The sequence below is a fragment of the Podarcis tiliguerta genome, assembly GCF_965153285.1.
Source record: "Podarcis tiliguerta genome assembly, chromosome: 4".
NCBI lineage: Eukaryota > Metazoa > Chordata > Lepidosauria > Squamata > Lacertidae > Podarcis > Podarcis tiliguerta.
In genome coordinates this window covers 69818151-69831531 of record NC_139537.1, presented here as the reverse complement: position 1 = coordinate 69831531, position 13381 = coordinate 69818151, and the positions used below count along the sequence as shown (strand labels likewise).

General features: G+C 42.1%; 1 long non-coding RNA gene across 1 annotated transcript; it reads left to right on the top strand.

Annotated features, from left to right (window-relative positions):
- Positions 1–7246: 7246 nt before the first annotated feature.
- LOC310676428 lies at positions 7247–10295 on the top strand. Its single transcript, XR_014510564.1, has 2 exons — positions 7247–7902; positions 8719–10295. It is a non-coding gene; the product is annotated as an uncharacterized lncRNA (long non-coding RNA).
- Positions 10296–13381: the final 3086 nt, after the last annotated feature.

Here is a 13381-nt window from a genome sequence, read left to right as displayed (position 1 = left end):
CTTCTCCAGACCTTCCTTTTTCTTCTAGATGTCTGTTGAGCTTTATTCCAAGAGATTAAAGTTATAAATTGTGCTACAAACATAGGCTTCCTCAAAAGTTTGACTGGTAGACGAGCCCAAGTTTGCGGGGAAGCTCAAGAAGGTGGGGTGAGGTTTTGATTTCATACTAAGGCCCAGCACAACAGTAAGGTGTGCTGGAACCCCTGCCATTTCCCGGCTCACAGGAAGGGAGAGGGATGTGTGCTCATCAGGGATATTCAATAAGCACCAAGAAGTCTCAATACTTCCAGAGGCCCAGTTTTCACCTAACACTCAAGCCAAACTGGGTGCTATTGTCCTGTTACTGCACTGGTGTACAAACCCCCTTTTAGCTTGGGACCAATACATACATACCTCAGAGATATTGTGGGTTTGGTTCCAAACCACCACAATAAAGCAAATACAGTATCACAATAAAGCAAGACACACAGTCTTTTAGGTTTCCCAGTGTATATAAAAGTTAAGTTTATACTATACTGTAGTCTATCAAGCCAGGCCCCCTGATTGCAGTCTAAGAGTGTGGTCCCACTTCTACCCAGATGTTAATGCCTGAGTGGGTTAGGATGTGAGTAAAAGCCCCTTTGCTAGCAGAGGAACACTGCTGGGGAAAGGGACTCCAGAACAGCAGAGGTCCCAGCTGTGCTCTAGCAGACAGATAGCTTGCCAGGAGTAAGCCCTGAAACAGAGCAGGGCACCATAGCTTGGCACAAACTCTCCTTAATCTCAGCTATGCTTTGTTTGAAACTAGCCAACCTCATGCCATGGGTTATGAAACTGGCTTGTTTCAACAACTGTATTTAAAATTAGTTACAGTTTAGGATTTGGACATCATTGAGCTCTGGTAAATAAAAAACAAAAGCACCAGCTCCTAGTCTTCTCTGCTTAGGCTCCCCGAGGCTCACTCCCATTGTGATAAGCCATGGTTTATCACAATCATGCGGGACTACAGTTCTCACCCTCCCTGAGCACTGGCCATGGTAGCAGAAGCTGATGGGGGCTGGAGTCCATGAACATCTGAAGGGCCAAAGGTTCACTGTCTCTGGTTTATCATATGTAAAAATGCATTCGATGCATTTTCGATGCTGTGTTTACAATACTTGGAACGTGCTGTAATGGTATCCCTTCAGAACATGAGGCCTTCCCCCTCACTTGGGAATCACTGTGCTAGTTAATTGAAATCAGCACAACAAAAAATCCCTTAGAGAGTTTTAATGTTGTCCTGGTGGCCAGAAGCCCCACCTAGTTTAGTTCTATTTATATCTTAAGTAGGGTCTGTTGACTGCATTTGGCATGAAGAGACTGGATACTTCCTTATTTCTGAAATCTATCGTTCACATAAGATCAAGGATTTAACCATGGAAAAGGAAAGCCAGAGATTATTTACAAGTAAAATTAAAACTAACATTGAACTCTTTGGTAAGGAAAGCAAATGCTTCAGAATAACAAACAGCTGTCTCTCTTCCTCATCCCCAGCTGTTGGTTTCCTACAACTCTGCAATAACAACATCAGAAGTTTTTCATTCTTTTCCCATATGGTACTGTCTCAAAGGATATATCTTACAGCTCACAGGGGAAGCTGCACAGCTCTAAACCCCTCAGAAACTATGAGCAGAGAAATGCTTGTGCTATTTTCTCTTTGAGACGTTGCCAGTCGACAAAAAATGAACCCCGTTCAGATACTATGCAAGTGTGAAAAAATGTATTGTCTATTGCTGTGGAGACGTTTTTGATGCCAAGTTGTGACAGCAGAAAATCGAATGGCAAAATGTTTTTATTCTTGCTCAGCTGTGCTTAACATTTAGCTGGAATTTCAGAGTTCCCATCCTCAATGCACATCCATTTCTACTGAAGAAATTGTTCCAGAATAAGGGAGGGGGGGGGGAGGAATAACTATTTTAAATACAGGTTTGTTAAAATAAACTCATTTTCAGACATGAGCTCTACTCAATCTTTTTTTGTGCAGAAGATAAATAAATGGGATGCCTAAGGGTGTGGCCAATACAGACCAGGTATTACCTGCCATCCAGTCCATGCTTGGCTTAGGGCAGATGAACAGAATCAAAGTTCACAATCCACCAGTGGCATCCTATCCTAGAGAGAGAGGCGGAAGGAGAAAGAGGAGATGAGGTCCTGGTTCTGCTGACAAGGTAGTGAAATTTCCTCCTACAGCAGGCACAGGAAACCTGTGGTGCTTTGAATGCGGTTGACTCCACCTCTCATTAGCCCCAGCCTGCATGGTCAAGAATGCTGGGAGTCATAGTTCCATTTGGAGGGCCACAGGTTCCCTATCCCTGCCCTACAGTTCCAAATTCTCCCACCAAGAAGTGACTGCTGGGAGTGAGAAGGGAAGATGAGGACCATATTCAACAAAATTGTTGTGCCACAGGATTCCATCACAAAGATTCCCGCCAGTGCAGTGTGATTTCCCCCTCTCCTCCCCTGCATGCCTCACACCATTCCCAAATCTGCTTTGGAGGGTTGGAGGAATAGATGGCGGGAGGATAAAAGGAAGATGGTTCCATTGCACAAAGAAAATAGCTGTAACAGTTGTGGGATTATTTCCAAATTAAAATTGGAGAAACATTTTGCTCAAGCTCCCTAAGAAATTCCAGAATTTTATGTTGTCAGGGGATATAATATCTGCCTAAAAATGATGTAAAACCCAGAACAGTGACTAATTCCAATTCAGGGGAGCACCCTCCTCCATGGGTGGTATTTTGAATGCTGTCTCTAGCGGCAGTGACTGAATTATCCAACAGTAATTATTTCAGAGAGGCAACAGGCAGCTTCCTAAATGGGGTGTCCTTTGGACTGCAGAAGCCTTTACTTCTCATGGCACACAGGACATTACTGTCCCACACTCTATCCTCTGCACAGACAATGACTTAGAATGATCTTTAATGGATTGAAAACAACACCACCAATGGTTGATCACTGTTTATATAGTTTAAAAAGTAATACAAACATAATACAAATATAAATATAAAACGTTGCTGGCTCTTAACATTGGTGTAATACCATTGGTTACAATTAATCGTTAATGAATTGCCTTGTCCATTTAGAAAAGAGATGTTTCTGAAATTATGTCGCTGGAATCCATTCAGTCTGAATGCATTTTATCACTTCATTACTCAGAGAATGAAGTTTACTCATTTTTCTAATACTTTGATCTCATTGAAAATAGCATTACTGCTAAAGCAAGTAGATGAGAGTAGTGGCATCTGGCAAGGGACAGCATGGCTGTATTTGGCTAGAATTAAACAACAAAATGCAAGATTTGCAAAGGAAATACACTCATCTGTGCTGAATGTCTTGCAATTGGCACAGTTTTTATTTTTCCATTTTATCATGTAGGGAACCTCATATCAGCTGTACCATCGAGCAGGGCTTTCTCTGACTAATTTTCCAACATTGTGGTTTACAAGTGTCTCCAGAATTAAGCGAAATAACAATCAGTTTGTCTTTGTTCATAATGATCTTTGTCCATAATGCTGCAACAATAATTAGTTTATTATATTTATATATCGCTTTACACATCCAGAAACTATTTACAATACTAAAATACATAACAAATTCAATAAAATAACACAAACACAAAATGCCAACCATGTTCCTTCAAAGAAAAAGTCATCTGAGACAGTACAAAATACTCCCTCCATTCACACAAGACCACCAAAAGCCTGATAATCAGTGCTGTCCAAATGTCTGGGAAAATGTCTTTGCTTGGCACCAGAAATACTGTATGACAAAGACAGCACTAAGTGAACTGCATTGGGGAGACATTCCAGTCAAGAAACTACCACAGAAAAGGCCTGCTCTCTTAATTAATAAAATAATCTTGAACGATAATAGTAATAAATAAAGGCAACACATTTTAAATGACCCAAGTAAAATGCCACAAAGTAGTAAGCAATATTTTAGTAGGTCCTAATGAATGTATTGCCCTACTGTGAATTTATTAATTGTTTTCCAATCACTGTAGACTATTTTCTTCACAATAGGTAAGACATAGAACTCTTTTTAAAAACATAGGTTGTTATTATTTAGTTTGGGGGGCTAATTTTATCCCTGCCACTAGCATTACACTGATACAGGGTGGAATGGAGAAGAAACCCAACAATGTACACACTGTACTAGGAAACCAACAAAAGGATGAAGAAAATTATCAGAGGCAAGCGGCAAAGTCTTTTCTCTGTAGAAAACAGCTGTGTAGCTCTTATCAGAAGCCGCAGCATGTTTACTGCTTCAATTATTGTCTCCCCCCCCCCCCTTGAGCTGATTCTCTGAAATGTTCCTGAATTGATTGCGGTAATTACACCTGAAGATTTAAAGTAATGTTCCGGGGGGGGGGGAGGTAAAGGACAATTAATAAATGGCCTGTTTTATTTTCCATTTACATGGCTGAGAAAACATTCCATTAAAAATAAAGGTAGTTCTTGATTACTGTACACTTGTTTCTTTTTTGGTGTTGTTGTTGCTTTGTTTTTTTTGAGAAGTAGAACAATCAAATAAAAATAACTCTGCATTTTTACAGTTAGATATTTTGCTAGCTACAGAGGTAGGAGACTTTCCAGTCTAGGAGCCTTTGATACTGAAGTTGTCTAGCCTTTCTGAATACGCTGCCTACTGCAGCTGCTAGAGGACAATGCTACAAATATCTTTTTGCACAATAGAATGTGTTCTATAGAGCATGAAAACCCTCTTTGACAGCTGTGATGCTCAGTGGAAAACCTGGCAACTGATTTAGTAATTTTAATATCTCAGTTGCTATGAATAATAGTGTCAATGTGAACAAAAGCCGTATAAACGGTGAGTCAACTCTCCATTCCTCCGTGAGAAGTCATTTAACTCAGTTCCACATATAACACATTAAAATGATTCTCCCCTCCACACCCACAAAAACACAGCACACTGCTAGTCCCAAAGATGGTGTGGATACAAGTTAAATTGAATCACGTGGGGCTTGTTTCCAAGTAGATGTTTAGGATTGAATTTCCTGGCACAAATGAAATGCTATACAGCTAGACCCTTGCCGACTGCTGCTGCTGAGCTTCCAGTCAGATGCATCCTGTAATAAGAACAACCTTCCTAGGCCAGAACAATGATTAGTCTAGCTTCGTATTTTGCCTTTGACAACCGCCCGGTCTGAATGTTTCAGAGAAACTACAATACAGAAGGGGAGAGGAGATACAAAGCGTATATTCTACCACTGCGCCTCATTCCTTATTGCTAATTCCTCGTTTCCAACTTAGAAGTCCCCTAAAGCTGAGAACAACATTATGAATATTCTAACAATTGCTGAAAATAGCAAACATGTTAAAGATTAACAGGTGTGTCAAGAGTTAGATAGATTTAGGTTTATGCTCTGGACTACAGCGAGTGTGAACAGTGAAAAGATCGCACTGACTTGCAAATGGGTTTCTGCATCACTTGGTGTATGGACCATTTGAGCGGTTTGTAAGATGTTGGCTTGACACAGGATACAGACTAGCTGTCGGAGACAATGCTTTCCTTCTGAACTGTTAGCGCTAACCTCTTTGTAAAAAGAGTGCTCAAGGTAATAAAAAGAAAATTGCCAGTAGCTGCCTGGGAATGCGTTTCTTGCAATTTCCTTGACATCTATCTTCCCCACCCCCATCAAACAACAAAGGCTGAGTATGGCAGATACAAAGTAGGTCACTGTTAGGAACGAGCAGTGGGGGTAGGGGACTGATGCTTACCTCTGAATCAGCAGGGAGCTAAATTCTCTAGCAATGTCCTTGTGAGTTGATTTGCAGGAACAATGTCTGAATAGCTTGCCTTCTAGCATCCTAAGCACTCCAAGCATCAAACTAGGTTAAAAATAAGTTATCAGTGCGTTTGGAGAACTGAATAAACACTTCATTTATCTATTACTTTCAGGTTGTTCCTATGGTCCTGGTACTCCATGTTGCCACTAGGTAAAGGGACCCCTGACCATTAGGTCCAGTTTCGGATGACTCTGGGGTTGTGGCGCTCATCTCGCTTTATTGGCCGTGGGAGCCGGCGTACAGCTTCCAGGTCATGTGGCCAGCATGACTAAGTCTTTCTGGCGAACCAGAGCAGCGCACGGAAACACCGTTTACCTTCCTGCCGGAGCGGTACCTATTTATCTACTTGCACTTTGACGTGCTTTCGAACTGCTAGGTTGGCAGGAGCAGGGACAGAGCAACGGGAGCTCACCCTGTCGCGGGGATTCGAACTGCCGACCTTCTGATCAGCAAGTCCTAGGCTCTGTGGTTTAACCCACAGCACCACCCGCATCCCCACTACACCACTACACCAGGGATAATGTCGCCACTACACCAGGGCTAATGCCAGCATGCTCATAGGTCAACCAGAAGCACAAGTTCAACCAGAAGCACAAGTTCCTTGTGTGATGTTTGGAAATATCCTTTTAAACATAGAACCTCCATGATCTTGCAATGTCTGAAATATAGAAATTTCCAGAGCAGCTTCCATTATTTGATGTGTGTGTGTGTTTGTGTATGTGTATGCATGTGTTATATTTAATGGCTTGGAGTTTTGTGTACAAATTGACCTGCAGAGCAAAGGGGAACTTTGAGGGGAAGATTTAAAGAGAACATATTAAAGGTACTTTGCTGCGTGTGTTGACTCCTAAAAATAAGCTGGCTAATACTGATAAGAATTTGTGAAAAAAATTGTGAAGTAAGCGTTAGATAAGGTAGTTGTATCAGACAGTATTTGAAATAAGTCCAATGTCTGAGCAGTAGGCCTTTATCTTACCAGAAGCAGAGCATCATATGCAATACCGGATATAAGGCAAGTAGGATTATTTGTTTTATTTATTGTTTATGTAATGTATTTATATCCCACCTTTCTGCCAAGCTGGGTCAATGGGTTAGATGGTTCTACAAGCTGAGAGTGTTTAAACACTTGTCTTCGTACACAAAGGAGGAAACATAGCCCAGAAGGAGGATGGCTCTCCGTCCCATTTGTCCATCACTACCATGACTTTCTCCTGCGAGGCTTAATCACCCTCACAAAAAGGTGAGGGGTTTCTCTCCAGTTCAGTGCTAGCTAACCTCTGGGAGGCCATGCCAGCGGTGGGTGAGGCCACTCCAGACTCATGAACATACATGGGAAACAGCCACGCACATCAGCTGGGAGTGGGGGTAGTGGTGGATTTATAGGTATATGAAGTGTGCAAAAAATTAGGGCACCCTCAAGTTATTAGTATACATTGTTAACTGAGAGGATACCTTTGAAACATGACTATAAACAATGAATGGCTATTGCTGAATTCTAGAATCTTAGTTTGTTGCATCGTTTCCAACCTTTATTTCTCCTACTCCCCAATTAGAATCAGTGGAGGCTGGTCCACTAGGCTGCGGAGTCACCAGCCTGGTGCCTGTGAAGGCCTTTATTGGTGCCGCTGAACAGGTTGCAAAACTCTGACCTATCAAAAAAAGAAAAGAAGGTGAGACAGTCTAGCCCATCTAGAAATAAAGTTATGAAACCTTGGAGAGCCACTACATAAACAATACTGTTCTGAGCTAGACGGAAGTATAAGGCATCTGCCTATGTTTCCTTTGCTTATCTTACTTCCAGCCAACTGGTTGTCTGTTTTTTTCCCACCATCATTCAGAATTTTGTGGCCACTGAGTCCTTGTTGGACATTTTGAGGTTTCTTCCATGCCTTAGGATTGTTTTCTGAAGATTTTTGTACCCATGCAAACCTTAGGATTACCCCAAGTCTGCTGATACCTCTGTCTTTCCTTGTACATGGGGTGATGCACTTCCAGCTACATACGGTATATGGGATGACCTGAATTGGAAACAGAGGAAATGCTATTGCTTGTGGATCACTTCATAAAAAGGCAAGTGAGTGTGGACAAGTCCTTGGGCAAAGAGCTGGTATATTTCTTTGAATGATGGCTTTTGTCTCCAAGCTACCAAAAATGGGCTGAACTGGGCTAAGATGGCAACTGTCCCTGTCACAAGATTTATTGCTCACTTTTAACATCAAGGGAACACCCATACAATTTGAGTGCTCTGTGGGGAACATTATCTTTTTAGACACACAAAACCTGTCTGTATAAATGGTCAGCCCCTAATATTTATTCCTAATAGCAAAAGCATAAAGGAATAGAAAAGTGAACAAAGCTATTTATTCATTTTGAGATTTTAAAAGCCAACATTATATTGCAGCAGTCATATATCTTAAGCTGTGTCTTCCAAATAATGTGCTATCTCTGCCTAGAGTTAAATTGCTTGCTTTGGAACTGGCAGAATACAGTTCAGCCAATATGTCTGTCCTGCCATGCAGAAAATCAGGAAAGCTGTGAGCAGGGTGAATGATAGCTACATGTTATGCAAGTGATTGACACCTTGGAGTAGAGACCTAGAAATGTACTGATCCAAACGTAATAAAGGTATTTGGACTGGAAACTTATATGGCGTGTTAAAGCATGCACCAATTATGAGAAAGTGTTCATTTTAGATCTAAACTGCTTTTTATTCAAACAGCACTTTAAAACAGAGATGAGAACTCTGTATGTCCTCTTGAAGCTTCTGGACTCCAGCTCCCATCAGCTACAACCAGCATTGCAAATGATTAGGGATTGTGGAAAATGAACCCAAACATTTGGACAGCTGCAGGTTCCTTGACCCTGACTTTGTCACCTCTGTTTGCCTCAGTTCCTCAGATCCCCTTCTTGAGAAAGTTTAAAACACAGGATCTACATCTTCTGTGAAGAGGATCAAAAAGAATTATCTGCAACCTTGTGTTCCTCATTTAGCACACCTTTGACTTCCTTGTCATACAAAGGTTTTAACTGCCCCTCTAGCCAGTCTCCTATGTATGTGTGTGGCGGTACTGGTATTCAGCACTATTTTTCTATAAAAAGAGGTGCCGGGACTCAACACGAATGCCTCCTTTGTCCTCTTGGAATGGCAATGGTGCCCATTTGAGAGGAGCCGGAACTGAATTCTGGTGAGTTCCGGCTGCAAAAAAAGAAGATGTCCTGTGGCATTTATGTTTTTAGCAATGGGCTCTGTGTGGGTTTTTGCATCTGTTATCTTCTTGCGTGTCTTTTGCCAAAGCCTGTGTTCCTTTTTTGTTCTCATTTGGATAAAATTTCCATTTTCTGAAGGAACATGTCTTGCCTCTAATAGCATCTTTGACTTGCCTCATTAACCATGTTGGCATATTATTCTTTGACCTATATGTCCTCAATCACATCCAAATGTGTTACAGTGGTACCTCAGTTTAAGAACTTAATTCGTTCTGGAGGTCCGTTCTTAACCTGAAACTGTTCTTAACCTGAGGTACCACTTTAGCTAATGGGGCTCCCACTGTCGCCGCACAATTTCTGTTCTCATCCTGAAGCAAAGTTCTTAACCCGAGGTACTATTTCTGGGTTAGCGGAGTCTGTAACCTGAAGCGTCTGTAACCTGAGGTACCACTGTACTTGCACTTCGGCTACTGATTCACTAAGGAGCCTGCAAGCATCAACTGTCTCCACATCTTTGCTTCCCTCTTGCTGAATCGGGACAGGAGTTTTTAGTGCAAAAGGAAAAGGATTGTGGCAAAGACAGCTTGATATGATGCGATAACAGACACAACAGACTGCAAACCTCAAAGCCAAAGGCACTCACTACTGAAACACAAGTAAGAACCACTCAACTAGCCTAGGGAAAGGAATAGCAGTCAAAAACAGAAATAGTGTAGCAGAAACGTTCCGGTGTTGCGCATTAAATTAATGAAATTGAGGACACCACCTCCAGTATGCCTTTCCCTGTTCTTCCTACAGAATTTGTATCCAGAGATAGCCATGCCCCACTGGATGTCTCCCTTCCACCAGACTTCCATTACACCGACAATATCTCTAAGACCAAGCACTGCAGCTCACCCATCTTGGCTTGGAAACACCTTCAAATGGTCTTTCTCCCCAAGTGTCTTTAGCACGTGTGTTTAACTGTCTGCTGCTTTGGCCACTCTCCGTTACTATCATATGCCCTTGCACTCAATGTACTAGGTCTAAACCTCCTCCATTCGAACCATCATAAACACTGCATTTTAGATGATGTGTGAGCTTTTCAGAAACAGAGACAAATAATAGTTTCTTATGCCACATGTCTGAATTCAAGTGTTTCGTGTCTTTCCCGTTCTCTGTTATGGTCTCTCTTGAAGCTACCAACTGTATAGCTATTTCAGATGTGTGTTACTGGGTCAGGAAACAAGGCAAGCAAACATAAACTGGGATCACAGGGAATATCTGTGTGCATGGACTTATCCATCTCCTGCAATACTTTTGTCCAGATTTTTTTAATATAACCAGACTGTATTTTAATTATGTATTTACAACCAGAATTTGTTTTAATTGTATGCTGCTCTAAGCTTCCAAATGAGAGAAAGGACATTTAAAAATACGGTGAATAATAAGATCCACACTGCAGATCTGCAACAAATCCTGGAATGTAATGGCAGCTAAAGTTATGTAATCTATGTAAGTTTATATTGTAGACAGGGCTGAAGGGTGTCCTGCTAAGTCCAGGCTCAAATTAAGGCCAAAAAAGCTTTGTCTGCATTAGTTTTCCACTAATTTAAGTCACATAAAATGCAGATTTCACATGCATTGGCTGGGGGGGAGCAGGAAGGGGCTGTTACATTATAGAAGATTACAGAGGGAATTCCCCCCCCCCCAAACTGTAGCTTACCATGCTTTCTTTTCTGTGTGGAGCTTCTGCAGAGTGAGCAACCTATCATTTGAAGATTGCATTTTTAACTGCCTGCAGGGTTAACAGTTGTAGTGTTTGTTTTGAATGAGCTGCCATAATAACTCAACAGAAGCAGTTTGTGACAATTGAAGGAAAGAGAATAGATATGAATGGTTCCTGCTGATAAAACTGATTTCTTCGCGTGCCATTCAATGCCCAGGAAGAGAAATAAGGAGAATTAAGATCTTGGGTAGGCGATGGTGGAAACATCTGGTGAGGATGTGCTTTATTTTGGTCACTACTTTCAGCACCAGTGGTATTGAAAACTTTTTTTAAAAACCCACAATAATAGGTTAAGATACTATTACGTGTGTGTGTGTGTGTGTGAAGACAAATTCATAGAGGATAAGGCTATCAATGTCTAGGTAAAGGGACCCCGACCGTTAGGTCCAGTCGCGGACGACTCTGGGGTTGCGGCGCTCATCTTGCTTTACTGACCAAGGGAGCCAGTGTAGCTTCCGGGTCACGTGGCCAGCATGACTAAGTCGCTTCTGGTGAACCAGAGCAGCGCACGGAAACGCCGTTTACCTTCCCTCTGGAGCAGTACCTATGTATCTACTTGCACTGCATGCTTTCAAACTGCTAGGTTGGCAGGAGTACGGACCGAGCAACGGGAGCTCACCCCATCACAGGGATTTGAACCTCCGACCTTATGATCGGCAAACCCTGCAAGCACTGTGGTTTAACCTACAGTGTCTACTAGCTATCAAAGGCTATGATGGCTCTATGTCCTACCTCCACAACTGGGTGCAACGTGTCTCTGTATACCAATTTCTGGGAATCATAAGTGGGGAGAATGCTGCTATTGCATTAAAGTCCTGCTTGTGGGCTTCCCATAGGCATTGACTCGGCCACCATGAGAACAGGATGCTGAACTGGGTAGGCCTTTGGTCTAATCCAGCAAGGCTCTACATAATGCCAACTGTGAGTGATAGAAGTGCATAGAAGTACCACAATATGAGCCTGGATCAGAGAAAACCCTGCTTGCTTGCTGCTTGCTTGCTAATTTATTTATTTAATACACTGGGTGTTTTATTTATTTATACACCACACTCTGCAAGGTCAGCCAACAGCACGTGTCTTGCAGCAGCAGACAAGAGGTGTCATTCTGCACTCAGAAACTAGCACTACCAGGCAAAGAGACACTCAGGGACAAGTACTACCAGCCAATGAGAGGTTTCCCAGAAGCAGTGAGGTGGGGTTAGAGTAAGGCTACCAGATTTTTTTCAATTAATCCGGGGACACTTTTCAACTTCAGTGGATTTTGTATGGGGACTGATTTGTAAATCTGGGGGTTGTCCCTGGGAAACGGGGACATCTGGTAGCCTTAGGTTAGAGGCAAGCAGCTCAGAAGGCCAGTGGCTGGGGGATAACATCAGTGGACAGTGAACTGCAAGAGGAATCAAAGAGAATAAAAAAGTATAGGGAGAGAGCTGAGGACCTTGTTGGGTGGGGTTGTAGAATTTGTTTCCTTTTTATTCTGTCGTTCCTTGAAGGAATTCATGGGGCCATATATATTTCTCCCAGTGCTTTTCATGCTCACGACTACCCTGCGAGACCTTTATGGCTTAGGACCAGATTCTCCACATATGCCTGCTTGTGAGTCATTCTCAGAGACTCTTTTCTCAAGCCTGAGGTACCCAGCAAAGGTATTATTATTTTTTCTCCAGTGCTGGCATCCTGGATGTGGAATGCTCTCCCCAACCTTATTGTTTCCCCAGGCTTTTACACTTTTATTTTTTCCTTTCCCTGTTATTCTGGTTTGTATTTTTCTTTTTAATGTAGCTTTTATGGATTTACTGTTTTTTTCAATTTCAGTTTTAATATTTCATTGTAATGTTTTATTTTAAGATGGCCTAATAATTTGACTGAAGGGCAGGGTGTAAACCTTGATATTAAATAAATAAATGAGGTAGTTACGCTGAGAGGGAGGGACTGATACGAGCTCAGCCAATGAGTAGCCTTGCTTGGTGGATATTGGAACTTGGCTGTCTCCAGCCCTATTTCTTGATGCCAGCTGCTGTACCACAGGTCACTTTTGTGGGGTTTAAGCAGCTTAGCAGTGTGCAGAGAGAGAATGGCAAAGTTTCTATGTAGAAAGTGCCTTTGTCGTTTATGTGGAGGAAGAAAGCACGAAAAAAATCTCTGTGTCCTCATTGGTAGCACTCAAGATGGAAAGGGATCGTGAATGCAGTCAAGAAATGAGCAAAGAAACCCAAAGCAGACTTAAGAAGATAATGACCTGGTCGTTGTGGCAGAAGGTCTGCAAAACAAACCCCATGGAAGTAAGAATTGATACTTCACTTGTGGCAAGTGGAACATTTGAAGCTGCCCTCTTAGTATTAGTAACCGAAGCAATTTTAACATGCTTGTAATTGGTGTTTTCCAGGTTTTCCCTTTTTGAATGGCACCCCCATAGGCTACATTACAAGCTGCTTCTGAAATTCCTCATGCTTTCAGAAGAAGTTTGCTATGTAGCCTGAGCAGGTGTTGTTCAAGACAGCCCAAACTGCTTTGAGTTGTGCAGTTTGTTGGACCCTCATCCAGGGCGATGTGATTTACATTGCTTTGGGTCAAGGTG